This window comes from Cygnus olor, chromosome 5, assembly GCF_009769625.2.
Source record: "Cygnus olor isolate bCygOlo1 chromosome 5, bCygOlo1.pri.v2, whole genome shotgun sequence".
NCBI classification, from domain to species: Eukaryota; Metazoa; Chordata; class Aves; order Anseriformes; family Anatidae; genus Cygnus; species Cygnus olor.
The window spans coordinates 15,497,029-15,510,880 of NC_049173.1; the positions used below are offsets into that span (position 1 = coordinate 15,497,029).

A 13,852-nucleotide genomic window follows, 5' to 3' on the forward strand; every position below is an offset into this window, starting at 1 on the left:
CCCATATGTTCTGACAGCTCCCACTGGATAAGGCTGAACAGCTGCTCCTCTTCCTAAGGTTTTGTCATGGGATGTAATTATTCTTCCATCCATAAAAAACAGAAGGGTGCCCCCTCAATAGTATAAAAATGCTTAATATTGTGATATTTAATAATATGGGCATTACAAAAGACATGCCCTAAAGAAGAACCGAGGTTTGAGCTAGGTAAAGGAAACAATGTGGTAAAACCATAGGCCTCTCTGTCACTTTTTATCTGAAATCATTTCACAGAGGTTTAAATGAACCTTAGTGTGCTCCAGTTACCTTTATCTCCTCATACTGATTTAGTAGGCACAAACAGTCATACTAAGGAAGTGGTAAGTCCCTGGCAGAGTGCAGATGGATGAGGAAAGCTGGGTCTCTGGTGACAGACCCGTTGCTGTATACCCATTGCATTCAGCCCAACTAAAAAGGGGGAAGTGGCTTTGTATTACATTTACCATCTTCGTTAGGCAACAAGGATGATCTCCAGTCCCTCTGTCAGGAAGTGTGATCTTAGGATAGTCCTGGACTAACACAAGTGTAACTGCATGCCTGAAACAACTTGTAGTGTTGTGCAGCAGGGCAAACAGGATCAGTGAAACACAGCATGAAACTAAATCCATCCACTGTCAAAACGAGGTGCCAGGAGTAGGCAGAACGGGGCCAGCTGTGTATATTTATGTTATTTAAAGGTTTCCTTCCACAAAAATGACCACATTGTCCAGATGTGGCTATATCTTTACATCACTGGTGTGGTGATTTGTATGGGCAGTCCATAGATCTGACCACTTGCTACTAGCACTGCAGGTAGGCCTGTTATAAGCTTTAAGTGTGTGTATCCCATCGCTGTGGTAAAGTATGGTAAATACACATATTTTTCTTGCACAAAGAGTAGGAAAACTATGCAAAATTAAGGGTTTTTGGACACTTGTGAGTGAAGGACAGGGAAGAAAAGTTAAACAGAAAAACTGATTTTTGTATTTAGCAGACAAAATGAGACCAAATCAAACTGTTGCTGTTGTCAGTAAAGATTTGCACTGCTTACTTCCATTTTTGGCACAGTTCTTTTTACCATGCTCAGAAGAAAAAACAGCAACCACCAAAACCTCTCTTGTTGGTCAACAATTCATTTGTTGATAATGTAAATGAACCCCAAGAAGAGGGCACCAAAGTAAAAAAGTTGAGCTATTAAATCCATGGACGGTTCCAGGATAGTCTTAACAGCTGGTGTTGACACTGAAAACATTGACTGGTACTGCAAAGGGTGAGCACAACGTGTTGAGCAGGTAGGGGCTTGTCAATGAGCCAGATACAGCTTTTTCAAAGTCGCTTCCAGACAGCTGTTCAAGAGTGAAGTGGCAATTTTGTGCTCCAACCCTACTGTAACTGATGACTGGACATTCAGCAGGATGATTCCCCTCTCGTTCCATAAAACTGCCATTTATGTGGGGATAAGACCAGACAAAACTGGCATGCGATTATTGTATTTCAGCTCTCTGGTGATCTACCTCAATTTACATTAGGCTGAGGGACTTTCAAACTCCAAATTTGTCTGTACAAGAGTTATCCTCTCTCCAACTACCTGAAAAGAAGGTGTGGGGAGCTGGGGGTTGGCCTCTTCTCACAGGTAACTGGTGATAGGACTAGAGGGAATGGCCTCAAGTTGCACCAGGGGAGGTTTAGGTTGGAAATGAGGAGACATTTCTACTCAGAAAGAGCAGTCAGGCACTAGGACGCGTTGCCCAGGGAGGTGGTGGAGTCACCGTCCCTTGGGGTGTTCAAGGAAAGGTTGGACGTGGTGCTTAGAGACATGGTTTAGTGGATGATATTGGTGGTAGGGTAATGGTTGGACCAGGTGAAGGTCTTTTCCAACCCTAATAATTCTATGATTCTATGATTATTTGCCCTCTGCATCTCTCTGGTCTGGGCTGCAGCTATGGATCTAAGCGATGCTGTAATCAAGCTTGGAGGTTTGATTATTAGCTTCATCTCTGTGAGGAAGGTTCAGTCTTCTCACCAGTCACAGAGAACGGTGTTGGCAGGTGATGCCATGGGAGGTGGGAACTAGGGACTTAAAATAACCTGGGATTTTAAATTAAAATAAACTGTACCGAAACTCCAAACGGGCTAGTTCTGATCAAGTAATTCATTTCAATCCTGTGCCCTACCTCACCGACCAGTTCCTCACACTTACAACCAAACATTCCCCTACATCAGGTATTATTTGGCAGTCTTGTTGCACTGCAGCCCTGTTTAGGTAAGTTAGGTAAATTCAAGGCTTTTTATTGTCTTGCCATTTCCACCCCCCAGTTTTCCAAGGACTTGAAGATATTGATGTCAATTGTGTCAAGGAAATAAAAGCTGGAAAACAGTAGCATATGAGGTGCAAGAGAAATTGTGTTCCTGTCTGTGCACCAAGCATTTTTCAGTTTCTTCACCTCTGGTTGAAGGGTTTTGATGGTGGAAAATAATAGTTACCCTAGATCTAGATTAGCAGTTTAATCCAAGAGCTTTTTTGTTTGTTTTTTTTTTTTTTTTTTTTTTTTTTTAAATATAGTTGTAGCTTGTAATGTCACTCAACTGTGTGCTGACAAGAGACTGGAAACCAATTGTCCAGCTAGTCAATGCTGTCCCACGCAATGGCAAAAGGAGATGCTGCTGAGGGCGCACGAATGGACCCAACTGCCTCCAGTGGCCCTTTCTTCTTCCCCCTTCTGGCCTAGCACCAGCAAGGGCTGTGGGTGCTAGCTCCCTGATGAGCAGAACGGGCACTCTGACCACCTGTGTGTATGGATAAGTGGAATTTCACCACACAGAAGCACCAGAGATGAAGCGCTGCTGTGCCCTGAGACTGATCTAAGTCATCAAGGACTGCTTTTTGCCTCCCGTTCAGTGACATTCAACTCTTCAAGACCACTCCAGCCCCAGAGCAAAGAACAGTGCCCTGCAGCCGGCCTCACCACCTCCCCACCCTACAAGCCGAACACCACAGCCCGACCCCACGGGCCTCCGACCCCGCCAAGATGGCGGCTGCCGCCCTTCGCCTCAGCGCTGCGCCCGCCACCTCCCGCGCGCGCGAGCCCCGCCCGCGCGCATGCGCAGGGCAGAAGCGGAGGGGCCGGGCAGCCGGGGCCGAGAGCCTCGCGGCGCTCTGGCGGGGGAGGGGAGGGCGCACACACGTGAGCGCCGGGACCACCCGGCGGCACCCCGGCAGCTGCCGTGTCCGGCGAGCGGATTGGCCGGTCGGTGAACCTTTCACCTTTTACCCGCCTCCCGCCGCCAATCGCGCGGCTCCTTTCACAGCGCGGCGATGGGGAGCATGCGAGCTGCGCAGGGCGGAATTCTCGGACCGGGCTTGCGTCGCGGGCGTTGGGCGGCCCCCGTTGGTATGGGTGGGAGGGCTGGGGGAGGTGCTCCGTTTGCGTAGGGCCGGCGGCGTAAGGGGGGGGCAGGCAGGGGGAGGCGGCCGCGCGGGGGCCCAGGTGAATGGAGGAACCTGACAGCCGGGGGCAGCGCGGCGGTGGCGGGCAAATGGCGGCGGCGGCGGCACAATGAGACGCGGCCTGTAGCGGGGAGACGCGCCGGGCCGCCTCCCGTCACAGCAGGTAGGAGATGGCGGCCGCGGCCCGGCCCCGCGGGTGCGTGAGGCGGGGGCCGCGCTCCGGCCGCTCACGGCTTTGTCTGCGCGCGGGGCGCTGAGGGGGATGGGGGGGGGGCATGGGGTGCCGCTCCGGGGCGGTGTGCGAGGCGGTGTGCCCGCAGCACGGCCCCGCGCCGCTCTTCCCCTCCCCGACCGCTTGTAGAAGGGGGAAAACGTAGCGGCAGGGTGGTGAAGGCGTGCCTTGTGCCGCGTGGTTCGGGGCTGAAAAAGGCCAGGAGGGGAAAAAGGCGTAGTTCTGCGCGGGGGTTGGTTGGTGCCGGGGGTAAAACTGGAAAAAGGGGTGAATGAGTAGAAAACTGACTGTGATATTGACATCTGGAGGGATTTCTTAGTGTATTATCCTTCCTCATAAATCATTATTTCCAAAAAGTAAATCACCAGTTAACTTCAAATAGTGAAAGTGTGGAGGTTGTTTGGTACTTCAGGTTATAAGATATCAGCAATTTTTACGCTAAGGTGTTGAACATCAAGTTATACCGTGAGCTAAAGTGGTGCAAGTTGTAGGTTTGAAGGTGATGACCACTTTTAAACGAAAAATCAAAACAGAATTAACTTTTTAGACACTCTTTTCTTTATATTACTTTATGTTTTTTGTTTTGCTATATAAAGCATTCTGGGTGCTGTGGTGAAGTGCAAACTGCATGTATATCTTTGGTGAGTTGAGTGTGTGGTGTTTTTTTTAACCAGTTGATATAGACACAAACTGGAATGACTTCTAATATGCCATAATTATTCTAAGTCTCTCTATGAAGAGGAGCTTTCCCATTGTCTGTGTCTCCAAGATATGTTGTAGTCTTCATAACTACAAAAGGTTTGGAGATATTCCTAGAAGCTTGCAACTGGAAGTGCTTATATGTATATCGTCATTGGATTGCTACTTCGTTATTTATTAATGCATAGGATTTAAAAGTATATACCTGTGTGTTCAGAAGTGCCAAGCTCTGAATTAGCTACTGCTGTTTATGAAAGTGTCTTGGTGATGCTTCAGTTCTGTGCAAGTGGCAGCTCAGTACTCAGCAACCAAAGAAGTTAAAAATGTTGGAATTAACAATTAAATGAAAATAAACTGGCATCAATATGATGGAGTTTAATTCCTTGTTTGGCCCATATATTTAATGCTAAATGCAGTTTGGGTATTCTTCCTGTCTCTCTATTCTACATGAAAAAGGCTGTGTTAGGCTAAAAAAAAAAAAAGGTAGAGGCAAAGTTGACTAGGACTCTTCACCTGGGGAAAGAGCCCCAAGAAGAGGGGTAAGGGGCATTGTGCAGTAACTTTTTTTTCACCTGTTTTTGAAAGGTTACTGTAGTTTACAGATTTAAAACAAATGAAAGGAGTCACTACTTTATATCATGGGTAACTAAAATACCTGGTGCAGCATATTAGGAATGCCAAAAGTTTACCTGAAAAATGAAACAGTTAATTTGTAGGGGAGGAGGGGGATCAGAAACTATCAAACACGGAAATATCTTCTCAGGCTCGGCAAACATCAAGGTGACTGGTCAGTGAAGGTAAACTATGTAAATTCAAGGCTTCCCTTACTATTATACTCCTTTGTATATGTCCTCCATTGGATACTGGCAGAGGGAGGCCAACTAGCTGGAAAGATACTTTGACATATTATACAAACCTTTTTTATAGGAATTATACTTTGTTTTTGAGATCTACCTTAATGCTCTGTAGATTATGGGAAGAAAAAAAGCAGAATCTGCAGTTTAAAAAAAAAACACAAAACAAAACACATTTTTTGTGTATTCCATACATTTCCTGTTTCAAAGGTTTGTAAGGTCCTTTTTCCTTGACACAAAGTTGCTTCAGGTGCACCTTATTACAGAGTTTCAGTACTGCTGCTTTGCCCATGTACACTTTCTGTATGTGCATTGATCTGTAACTGAATGCAAATTACTGACAAAAACAAACAGAAAGCATTTTTATACTTTTTAGTAGAGCAAGGAGCAACCTAGTAAAATGGATATGGTGAACGTGGAGTTGACTTATTTTCTCTTTGGGTAAGCTGTAGAATGTGAGCGAGAGCAACAGTTCAAGAAGATTTTTGGAAAGGATTGTACACTTAAGGACGAGCATTATAGAGTGACAAGCATTATAATGCTAAGACTACAGACGAGTTTTATTTATGGCCTTAATCTAATCTATCAAGCATCAAAACATACTTTGACATGGATTATACCATTATTTCATACTTATTGGAGAGAAAATTTAGTTTTCTTTTTCTCTCGTGCAGTTGGTGTGGTACAAATGGCGGATATGGAGCTTGATAGGTTGCTGGCAGAGCAGTGAGGTGGCCGCTGTGCTCCACTTCCCTCCTGTCGTAATGGCTCGCTCTGTAGCCACTGACCATCTGTGTCCCATCACCTTCGTATTTCAGCAGTAATTTCTTCATACTGATAGCACAGAAATTATTTTACACTCTCAGCTCCCCTCCTTCAGAAGTGGCTCCCTTTAAGTTAAGTAGAAGTGTAATTGTAGTACTGTACAGAGCAGTGACCTCTGTATAATTGTGTGAAATGTGCTTTTTGAACACGCTATCTTGAAGGCAAATAATAAGTAAAGGAAAATCGTGCTTTCTTCACTCCATTATTTCTTCATCCTTCAGCCTTTCATGACTTCCATATGGATTGTGATAAACCAGAAGAAAAACTTGATATATAGTAAAAACTAAAACTTCACTTTTTAGATGAAGTTACTGCAATCTTTGGTTTGAATTTGAAGGTTTGGTGTTCAAAGTGTGCTGACCATTTGAGGGGGTGGGCAGGTGTAGGAATGTCATTAAATAACCATGCTAAAGGATGGAATCAATGGGACACAGCGGCATGCAACTTTATTAAAGTATGCCTTGATACTCTGTTAGGTGAACTCTTGGTTTTGGTAGTTCTTCCATGCCTTACCTACTAATGCCACAAATGTTCAAGTTTGAACTTAAGCAGCGTATCTCAAACTCCCTTGTTATTTCTGCTCTTTATTGCAGACTGAATTAGTTAAGGACACTTTCCCTGGTATTTCTTACCTTCAAATTGCTCAGTGGTCTGGAATTGTGAAGCAGAGAACTGAAACTAGGAAGAGCAATATTCTCCAACTTTTCCTTGCATAAATACTACTGAAGCCAGGGTCTTTTGTACCTGTTGTTGTGGCTTTTATGTAGCTGTATATACACGAGTCTGCAGGTTTTATTTTTTTTGACCGAGACAGTGGGACAGGTGGGTCCCTTCTGACCAAGGCATTAGAACCAAAATAATTCTCTCTTCATCCTTGCAAATTCAAGAGTCTTGTAGAACAACTTGTTTGCTCTGCTTTTTTTTTATGTCCATCACATAGTACTGCAAATGCTGCCATGTAAGGTGTAATCAGTTTCTGCCCATGTTTTGCATCTTTTGTTGCCATTCATAAAGGATCAGTTCCTTAACTGAGTTCACCAAAGAAGTGTGCATTTGTGTCCGACATGCAGTGGGATGGCTGCTGGGAATAGAGGTAGACGGGTTTGGACTACTTAAGTTGGCATTGTGGGTTTTTAGATTCTTTTTGTAGTTTTCATAAATCACTCATCAGTGTACCTGTTTTTTTTTTCTTGTTTTATTTTTTCTTTACCATTTGTGTACACAAGAAAATCCCCAACCCTTACTGTTAATTATTAAAACCTGGTTTCCAGTGCCTGTCTCTCTTTTGGAGTCTCTTATTCCTGATAAAATGTCAACCCACGTAGAGTTTCCTCAGCAGAGATGCTAAAACCTGACTGGGTAGCAGTAAACATTTGGTCTCCTTGAAAATGCAAGAATTAATGATTATTTTTTTAATCTTTATGAAAGCTGGCTGGAATTTTAGACCTCCTTGCTGATAACATAAATTTCCTTTCCCCATAGGAAGAGAGGCAAATACAGTTTTTCTGAAGTTAACTTGTTTGACTCCCTTGAGCTGATTTGGCTATGCAAACGTGTCTGGGCTGGCTAACTTTGCAATTCATGTTTCTTTTTTGTTTGCAACAGCCTCCCTCCCTCATCTGTGATCTAGATCAAGTTTCTTACAGCTTTCTTGTAACTGTTGCTGGCTCTTTGGCTGTGTATTTTCCTCTTCAAAAAGAAGTGAACAATGTAAATTTGCTTCATAGTTGATGCTTAAGAACTTCTAGAGATAATCTGTAGTGGTCTAGAGTTAATTCAGGTATCTCTCTCTCTTGACCCCATCCTTTCAGTTTAACTTTCAAGTGCTTAAATCAAGGACAGTTACAAGATGTTTGTATTCTGCCTTTGTACATTAAGAGAATTAGATACATTTAAGCTGACTTACTTCGGCTTTATAAAAGTTCAGTCATCTCGGCACTAATATCCTTATCATTAAAGGTGACCAAGTATAATCACTCTCAAGTGAGACTCTTAGTTCCTCGCTTAAGTTTTGTATTTCTTAGTGGGCAAATCTGTCTGCCTTGCTAACTTCATGGTCAATCGTTATGTCTTCTTCCAAAAAGAAAAACTAAGGGAAAGCAAATGCATTCAGTATAACTGAGTTTTAGCCTTGGGTGTTTTTTTTTTTTTTTTCCTCTGGTTACCTACAACCTTTTGCCACCATGGCACTAAGTTAAATGCCCGTATTGCTGATCTGCTCTGTGAAGTTATTAATCAAGAAGTGATATGATCTCTCGGAAAGACTTGGGGGCGGCGGATGGCACATGCCCCTCCCATTACTGAAGATCATTTTTAGTTACTATTGCTGTCTGACTTAGTACTGTCAAAATGATCTCCAAGGCTTTAGAAGCTGACTACTGAAGGTGGATAACGGGCATGAAAAGTACACCATGTCAAAAAGAAAACTTGATTAGATCTGTTGTTTCTGCCATGTGCTCTCCGAGTCCCTGGGAAGATCTGTGTGTATTTCTTACTTATTTATTGTTCTTACTACTAATGCTTTCCTGTTTCTGTGGTGCTAAACAAGGAGAAAATTGACCTGAGGAAATGAATAGTGTCAACCTGAATGGCAGAGACTGTAAGAGGAAAGTGACACGAGCATGTTACTAAAAGCCTAGGGGTTATTTTTCTTTCTCATTATTTCTACAGTTATTCTAAGCAAGGCCTGCATTTTCTGTTTGCTTGGGAAAATTAAACAGGATCCCAGGGACCTCATTTTAATTTTTTTACTACTTGTAATGAATTTTTTCCTTTCTTCATTGCTCTAAATAACATTGAACTCTGTCAACCTGAGCCTCCTGAATTGACTTATTTTGACACTGAAGAAATATAGAAAGCTGTAACTGACACCACAAGAGAAAGTTGTTTATTTGTATGCTTTCAAGGATCATAAATAATTAAGAAATGTATACCCAGCTATTCAAGTCTATATGATTATATGCTGAATACATCAGTTGATTTGTTTGCTGTGTAATCAGACTACAATTTCGTGAAATCTTTCTCTGAAGAAGTGTGACTAGAATGTGCACTAAAAAATTCCTGTCCTGGGATTTGAGAGGAAAGCGCTTGAGCTGTGACACAGACAGAGCTCCAGAGGAGGAGGTGTAGGGTTTTTGAAGGTAATGTACAACCTAGGCCTGCATTTTTACCTTGAAGTAGTTCATTGAAAAAAGACTGGGAGAATGCCAAAAACATTTATGAGCTCCCTGGGTCTTTGAAAGACATACAATCAACTTCCAGGAGATGAGTAATTTTCCCTATGGTAATCTTTGCATAGTTAATGCTCTGCTGTGTAGAAATTGAGATGTGAAACCTGCCTTGATTAATACTGAATTTTCTGGAAAGTGGTCGTCTTAAGTCTGTGTTACTTAGAGAAGATGAGTTTTCAGTAACAAAATCCATGATTAGTTGAAACTGTCCACCGACTGTTTTTTTATCTCGGTGGATGAGGGCGTGCAACAAACTGCTGGATGATTTTAGGGCATGTAGTGACTGGCATAATGATGAAGCAGGTACTGATTTCTGGCAAGCATTTTGAGTAATGTGCCAATAATGCTACTAATGTATACATTGCCAGCTATTAACAGTTGTTAAAAGTCTTTTATTTGGTCATCCTGTTACTGCTGTCTGCTGCCACTAAATGTTTTCTTTTGTTGCATTCGATTAATTGGTTTTGGACTGGAGAGCAAGAAGTTTTGTTGCTGGAATTTTAGGTTTCTTGTCACTTAGTGACACACAGGTCAGCAACAGTTGGCAATAAAGAAGTTGGTCTCTCTTTTTGAGTGACAGTCAAAAACCTCTTGAATCCAATTTGCTTGTTTTCTGTCACGTAGACCATATGATGGCTGTCAAAACGGATGACAACTGTGTCCTCATGCCAGCTCTAATAGTCATCTGACACCTGCACACAATTGATTTCTGCTGGTTCAGCAAGCACAAGCTTTCCTAGGTAAAGGAGAAAAATGACATTGTTAGGGAGCTGAACTATTTTTTCCAAGTCAGACCAGTGCCACAGCTGTTTAGAGAAGGGAAGGAGCAGTGAGAAGAGCAGGGTTCCTCCATCTAGCACTAGGTTGCCACAGGATTGGATCAGCGGTCTCATGAGGTCTCATCCCAAAATACTACCCTCCACTTGATTGTCTTCCCTATTGAATCAGTGAATACTTCATATTATGTGAATATTGATTTCTCACGTGTTAATTTTTCATATTTTTTCAACATTCCACTTTCTCACTTTTCTTAATAAGTGTTGTTATAATCAAATGCATTATTATAGTTATCGTGTGGGTTTTGTGTATGAAAATCAGCTGGGGTGAATATAGGATATGAACCAAAGTGTGCGGGGGGTGAAAGCTTATGGTGTGGAAAGTCTAATGGATTCAAACCTCCACTTAATGACATTTCTTTAATGAATAATATTCTGAGGTTTCAACAGCTTTTAAACAAAGATAATACCACCTGAAAGTGGTAGCAAGATGGAACACTTGTGCTCTAGCTTATTAGCTTTGGAAAACTCAGGTCCAAAGTTATGCCTTGTATAAAACCCATCACTTCTATCTAGTGATAGTATAGTCTCATGACTCCGTAATTCAGGAGCTATTCAAGAAAATGGTCTAAGTTTTAGAACATCTTTTCCTGTTTTCATCGAACAGTGATTATGTGTTCCAGGGTGGTAGTAAAATTGAATACAAATCAAAGTCTAATAACTTGAAGATGAGTGTTTTCTTTTACGCTGTTTCACATTCTTCTGAAACTTTGAGGTTTTTTAGTCTTTGGTTAACCTTAGGAGCTTTTGGAAACAGAGTGGTTAGGTTTCAGCAAGGGAAGGGCAAAAACATTGTCTTGACTTTAAAAAAAAAAAAAAAAAATCTAGTCTGTTTACTGCCAGCATGATAGAGATTTGTAATCCTTAATCTGAAATCAAAGCTTTAGGACCTCACACTATCCACAACACAAATCTTTAAATACTTCTGAACTTCTCATGTAATTAACAGGTTGAAGTAGTTGGAAAAGGCAAGTCACCTTTGTAAGCCGGGAAAACATTCTGATTTTTCTTTTTTTCCCTCAATTTGAGTAATGATCTGTAAAATTATATGGAAGGTGGAGATTAGGCTATGCAAGTTATCCAGGCTGTGTTTTTCTCTGAGTTACTCTTCGTTTAGGGGTGAATATTGACTGCAGTTTTTAAAAACACATGTAATTTATTGGCGATAGTACAGTTAAGATGCATGAAAACTTTGAGCAAGAATGTCCAAAAAGCGAACAGAGTGACTTTCACTCTTTGGTTTTCCACACTTAAAGTAGGGGCTAAACTTTTCTATCCTACTATATTTATGGGGTAAAGAATATCTATCAGTTTCAATCAACAGACATGCTATTTAGAATATCATTTGACTATGTATAATTTTCATATGAAATTTTAGCCAATAATTAATGCAGGAGTATTTGCAATTGGTGTTATGATACTGTCTTGAGGGTTAACTAAAAAGACAAAAGTAGAAAACTTAACTTCTAAAGAAAACAAACATTTTATATTTTTCATTCTAGCTAGGTGTTATATGACCATGGAGATAATACTCAAAACAGTAAATATTTTTTCCGTTTAAGCATCCGAGGTGTATAGGCTCCTCATGTATGCCAGGCTGTATATAGTTGGACGTGCATTTGAGCTGCCATTCCTGCCTAGGAAGAAAATGCATGTGTGTCCCCTGGCGTAATGGTACTTGCTATGAAGCTTTGAGTGCAAGCATTTCTGAAGCTGTGTGGTGCATTAGGGAAACTGCTTAATCTAAGGAACAGCTTTCTTCTGTGTGATTTTATTACTGTTATGTTCTAGATCTGGTCACAAATTACCTGGAAATGGTTGTGCCAGCATTAGACGGAGTGGGAGACAGCATGTGGGCTGAAGAGCGAATAGAAGAGGGATGTTCTTGCGTGTATGGCAGTCTCTATTAAATGCGTGTTAAGCTGACAAGAGGATAGCGTTTTGTCTCACTTCGGAGTGAAAATGGAAGAGAAGTGATGACAAAAATACTGGAGACACTTCATATTTCTATACCAGGGGTATCACATTTCCTCTGTATATGTTCTAGAAAACTTTGACTGTACAACCAGACGTGGGCTTGTGTGAGAGTATTTGAGAGCTAAAACGAAACACCACTGGTGAAACTAACATGCATGTGTTCTGTGTTTAATCCTAATTGAAGAAAAGTAGTAGGGCCACTCTCCTCAGCGACAGCTTGCCTGTAAGGGTTTAATTCACTTCTACCTTCCAAATTAACTTCATTGCCTCGATTGATTAGACTCGCTTTCTCTAAGGTCTTATCTGTCCAGCAGTGTCACAGTTCTAATAACTATAGCTTTACGATTTCATTTCAATACTCCTTATTACAAATAGTACAGGCCTAAATCTACAGGTTGTTTTTTCCTCAGTTCTAGTATATGTTTGGAAGATGCTGAAATAGCCATTTTCAAAATTTACAATTCAAGCTATCTTTTGTATACATTACATGTAGTTAGAGAAAAAAATGAGCTTGAATGTCAGTATTGTATTCTGTGTTCAGCAAATGTCTAGTTAAGTATTTAAAGTGGTAAAAACTAATCTCTGCATTTGTTCTAAATAACAGTACTTCTGATTTTTCTTATGCAAGAAAGGTATTGTAATTAATCTGTTAACTAAAGAGAAGTTAGATTTCCTCAGCTTTGCCTCCTTCTTTAGAGTTATGAAAGCAGTTCAGAGGAAGAAGTGGAAAAAATTTCAAATCTCCGTTGAAAGTTAGGCACTACATCTGTGTAAATCATTCTGAAAGTCATACCACTCAATTATCTTCTTCTTTCAGCATGTTGGTGCCTCTCTTCATGCCCACTCAAATAAATCAGCTCATTAGCTATAGGTAATATAATCAAATGATTATTCAGTGAAATTAAAAGCCAGTTATATTTAAATATTTACTTTACATAATGTAAAGCTTTGTTTAATGATGCTTTAAAATAATCTGTGTATAACTGAGTTCTAAATTCTTTCTAAATACACCATAATACGTGTAACAGGCAGGCAAACAAGCTGTTCTGCATGATGGAAAATACCAATTAACAAGGTAAATGAAGTAAGTGAATGTTCATAATAGTGGTAACAGTACCCTCCTAACTTATTGGAGGTTCATGTTTATCAGTTGTAGACCCAGGTAATTAATATCAGTAAAGAAGTAATTGTTTCAAAGGAAACCTCAAAACCTAAATGAGTTTTTAACTGATTATTTAAAGTTTCCTTGTAAAAGTCAATATTGAATTAAGGGGTATTAATACCGTGGATTTAATCAGACCTGCTGTATTGGGATGTTGTGGTGGAATAGTTATTCTGTCTTAAAATGTGTATTATTCCCTTGCTTTTAAATGTCTTTTATTTGGTGTCTTATGACTTTCAGTATTTTTTTTTTAATTTGAGAAGGAGTATCTCTACTTCTCGAAAGTTTTGCTTGTATTCATGTTTTTCTTCTGTGCTTCTAGAAACCTGTTTCTTTCCTTTAATCCCTTCATACCTAGATTGAGCTTTCATTGTTCTTTGTCACTTAAATGCTGGCAGCATTTCTTCTGATACTGCCTAAAAGGTTGTGTTCCTTACAGCTGCTGCTTCTTCCACCCTCTTGCATGCTGCCTCATGGATCTCTTTAGTCTGGATTTGATTGTACTCCGGAGAGTTGTGTGCTCAGTCTGACCTGTGGAATTGGTCATCTGCAGGGCATGGGGAGGATAAGCGA

General features: G+C 41.0%; 1 protein-coding gene across 1 annotated transcript in view; it reads left to right on the forward strand.

Moving 5' to 3' along the window:
* The first annotated feature begins 3,438 nt into the window (after positions 1 to 3,438).
* DICER1 (dicer 1, ribonuclease III) overlaps positions 3,439 to 13,852 on the forward strand; it is a 69,368-nt gene continuing 58,954 nt past the window's right edge. The window contains 1 exon segment of the mRNA XM_040558151.1: positions 3,439 to 3,627. The gene's annotated coding sequence lies outside the window, so the exon portion shown is untranslated.